General features: G+C 46.5%; 1 long non-coding RNA gene across 1 annotated transcript; it reads right to left on the bottom strand.

The window, feature by feature from the left end:
* Nucleotides 1-1319: 1319 nt before the first annotated feature.
* LOC127926595 (uncharacterized) lies at nt 1320-1864 on the bottom strand. The gene is made up of 3 exons (XR_008124500.1): nt 1829-1864; nt 1657-1742; nt 1320-1441 (listed from the first exon to the last, which is right to left on the bottom strand). It is a non-coding gene; the product is annotated as an uncharacterized LOC127926595 (long non-coding RNA).
* Nucleotides 1865-4409: the final 2545 nt, after the last annotated feature.

Below are 4409 nucleotides of genomic sequence, written 5' to 3'. Positions count from 1 at the left end.
AGAAGTCCTGGTCTCTGGGTGCCTGTTTGAGAAGTCCTGGTCTCTGGGTGCCTGTTTGAGAAGCTCTGGCCTCTAGGTGCCTGTTTGAGAAGCCCTGGTCTCTGGGTGCCTGTTTGAGAAGCCCTGGTCTCTGGGTGCCTGTTTGAGAAGCCCTGGTCTCTGGGTGCCTGTTTGAGAAGCCCTGGTCTCTGGGTGCCTGTTTGAGAAGCCCTGGTCTCTGGGTGCCTGTTTGAGAAGCCCTGGTCTCTGGGTGCCTGTTTGAGAAGCCTGGTCTCTGGGTGCCTGTTTGAAGCTCTGGCCTCTAGGTGCCTGTTTGAGAAGCCCTGGTCTCTGGGTGCCTGTTTGAGAAGCCCTGGTCTCTGGGTACCTGTTTGAGAAGCCCTGGTCTCTAGGTGCCTGTTTGAGAAAATGGTCTCTGGGTGCCTGTTTGAGAAAGTCCTGGTCTCTGGGTGCCTGTTTGAGAATCCTGGTCTCTGGGTGCCTGTTTGAGAAGCTCTGGCCTCTAGGTGCCTGTTTGAGACCCTGGTCTCTGGTGCCTGTTTGAGCCCCTGGTCTCTGGGTACCTGTTTGAATAATAACCCTGGATCTTGGTGTCTGGCCTCTATGTGTTTGAACCCCTGGTCTCTGGTAACCTGAATAATAACAGGATATTGGTGTGCATGTAACCATGGTAACCTGAATAATAACAGGATATTGGTGTGCATGTAACCGTGGTAACCTGAATAATAACAGGATATTGGTGTGCATGTAAACATGGTAACCTGAATAATAACAGGATATTAGTGTGCATGTAAACATGGTAACCTGAATAATAACAGGATAGTAGTGTGCATGTAAACATGGTAACCTGAATAATAACAGGATATTAGTGTGCATGTAAACATGGTAACCTGAATAATAACAGGATATTAGTGTGCATGTAACATGGTAACCTGAATAATAACAGGATATTGGTGTGCATGTAAACATGGTAACCTGAATAATAACAGGATATTGGTGTGCATGTAACCGTGGTAACCTGAATAATAACAGGATATTGGTGTGCATGTAACCCCTGAATAATAACAGGATATTGGCGTGCATGTAACCGTGGTAACCTGAATAATAACAGGATATTGGCGTGCATGTAACAGTGGTAACCTGAGTAATAACAGGATATTGGCGTGCATGTAACCGTGGTAACCTGAATAATAACAGGATATTGGCGTGCATGTAACCGTGGTAACCTGAATAATAACAGGATATTGGCATGCATGTAACTGTGGTAACCTGAATAATAACAGGATATTGGCGTGCATTCAACCGTGGTAACCTGAATAATAACAGGATATTGGCGTGCATGTAACCGTGGTAACCTGAATAATAACAGGATATTGGCGTGCATGTAACCGTGGTAACCTGAATAATAACAGGATATTGGCGTGCATGTAACCGTGGTAACCTGAGTAATAACAGGATATTGGCGTGCATGTAACCGTGGTAACCTGAATAATAACAGGATATTGGCGTGCATGTAACCGTGGTAACCTGAATAATAACAGGATATCGGCGTGCATGTAACCGTGGTAACCTGAATAATAACAGGATATCGGCGTGCATGTAACCGTGGTGACCTGAATAATAACAGGATATCGGCGTGCATGTAACCGTGGTGACCTGAATAATAACAGGATATTGGCGTGCATGTAACCGTGGTAACCTGAATAATAACAGGATATTGGCGTGCATGTAACCGTGGTAACCTGAGTAATAACAGGATATTGGCGTGCATGTAACCGTGGTAACCTGAATAATAACAGGATATCGGCGTGCATGTAACCGTGGTAACCTGAATAATAACAGGATATTGGCGTGCATGTAACCGTGGTAACCTGAGTAATAACAGGATATTGGCGTGCATGTAACCGTGGTAACCTGAATAATAACAGGATATTGGCGTGCATGTAACCGTGGTAACCTGAATAATAACAGGATATTGGCGTGCATGTAACCGTGGTAACCTGAATAATAACAGGATATTGGCGTGCATGTAACCGTGGTAACCTGAGTAATAACAGGATATTGGCGTGCATGTAACCGTGGTAACCTGAATAATAACAGGATATTGGCGTGCATGTAACCGTGGTAACCTGAATAATAACAGGATATTGGCGTGCATGTAACCGTGGTAACCTGAATAATAACAGGATATTGGCGTGCATGTAACCGTGGTAACCTGAATAATAACAGGATATTGGCGTGCATGTAACCGTGGTAACCTGAATAATAACAGGATATTGGCGTGCATGTAACCGTGGTAACCTGAATAATAACAGGATATTGGCGTGCATGTAACCGTGGTAACCTGAATAATAACAGGATATTGGCGTGCATGTAACCGTGGTAACCTGAGTAATAACAGGATATTGGCGTGCATGTAACCGTGGTAACCTGAATAATAACAGGATATTGGCGTGCATGTAACCGTGGTAACCTGAATAATAACAGGATATTGGCGTGCATGTAACCGTGGTAACCTGAATAATAACAGGATATTGGCGTGCATGTAACCGTGGTAACCTGAATAATAACAGGATATTGGCGTGCATGTAACCGTGGTAACCTGAATAATAACAGGATATCGGCGTGCATGTCAACGTGTTCAGCGCTGTTTGAGAAAGATCAGCTAAGTGAGAGGTGAATATACCCGTGTTTGGTCACCTCCTTTTTTGTGGCTTGTGAATAATCACTTTGTTGGCAGATCGGTGACTATGAATGACTAATGTAGTGATGATAATCAACCTCCTCCAATACAGATTTAAACCTGGAATAGCATCTTTAATCAAGCATTGTTGTCCGCCGCAGAGCGCCTCGTGGTCAGATCTCTCCCCACACACCGAGAGGTCCGTAACCTCCTTGTCCAGCGCTAAGGGCTTTTATTTACAATCAGTTTATTGGCAGAGGAGCAGCAACAAGCACACAGGCTGTGTTCCAAAAATGGCACTTGCAATCCTATGGAAGTGCACCACTTTTGACCAGGGACCATAGTGCTCTGGCCAAAGGTAGGGCACTCTATAGGGAATAGGGTGTCATTTGGGACACAGGCACTGCATGATTTCTGTTCTAATCATGACTAGTGGAGGCTTAATAGGCCAGTCTATTTATGAGAGCCACACTCACCGCTGTCATGTTCAAATCAAATCAAATCAAATTTATTTATAAAGCCCTTCGTACATCAGCTGATATCTCAAAGTGCTGTACAGAAACCCAGCCTAAAACCCCAAACAGCAAACAATGCAGGTGTAAAGCACGTTCCTCTGATTGGTTCAATTAAAGAGGCCCTCAAACAACACTCAGAACCCTGGCTGTGACCAAACAGTCTGCTGTGGGTCTCTCTGCCACACTGAAGAGGAAGTAGGGCTAGGATGGACTGTTAACTGGGTTTAGGACTCTTCCCAAACAGCCTGCTGTGGGTCTGTCTGCCACACTGAAGAGGAAGTAGGGCTAGGATGGACTGTTAACTGGGTTTAGGACTCTTCCCAAACAGCCTGCTGTGGGTCTCTCTGCCACACTGAAGAGGAAGTAGGGCTAGGATGGACTGTTAACTGGGTTTAGGACTCTTCCCAAACAGCCTGCTGTGGGTCTCTCTGCCACACTGAAGAGGAAGTAGGGCTAGGATGGACTGTTAACTGGGTTTAGGACTCTTCCCAAACAGCCTGCTGTGGGTCTGTCTGCCACACTGAAGAGGAAGTAGGGCTAGGATGGACTGTTAACTGGGTTTAGGACTCTTCCCAAACAGCCTGCTGTGGGTCTGTCTGCCACACTGAAGAGGAAGTAGGGCTAGGATGGACTGTTAACTGGGTTTAGGACTCTTCCCAAACAGCCTGCTGTGGGTCTGTCTGCCACACTGAAGAGGAAGTAGGGCTAGGATGGACTGTTAACTGGGTTTAGGACTCTTCCCAAACAGCCTGCTGTGGGTCTGTCTGCCACACTGAAGAGGAAGTAGGGCTAGGATGGACTGTTAACTGGGTTTAGGACTCTTCCCAAACAGCCTGCTGTGGGTCTCTCTGCCGCACTGAAGAGGAAGTAGGGCTAGGATGGACTGTTAACTGGGTTTAGGACTCTTCCCAAACAGCCTGCTGTGGGTCTCTGCCACACTGAAGAGGAAGTAGGGCTAGGATGGACTGTTAACTGGGTTTAGGACTCTTCCCAAACAGCCTGCTGTGGGTCTGTCTGCCACACTGAAGAGGAAGTAGGGCTAGGATGGACTGTTAACTGGGTTTAGGACTCTTCCCAGACAGCCTGCTGTGGGTCTCTCTGCCACACTGAAGAGGAAGTAGGGCTAGGATGGACTGTTAACTGGGTTTAGGACTCATCCCAAACAGCCTGCTGTGGGTCTGTCTGCCACTGAAGAGGAAGTAGGGCTAGGA

This window comes from Oncorhynchus keta, unplaced genomic scaffold (genome assembly GCF_023373465.1).
Source record: "Oncorhynchus keta strain PuntledgeMale-10-30-2019 unplaced genomic scaffold, Oket_V2 Un_contig_7876_pilon_pilon, whole genome shotgun sequence".
NCBI lineage: Eukaryota > Metazoa > Chordata > Actinopteri > Salmoniformes > Salmonidae > Oncorhynchus > Oncorhynchus keta.
The sequence above is the reverse complement of the archived record's forward strand: the minus strand, read 5'-3'. Positions and strand labels throughout refer to the sequence as shown.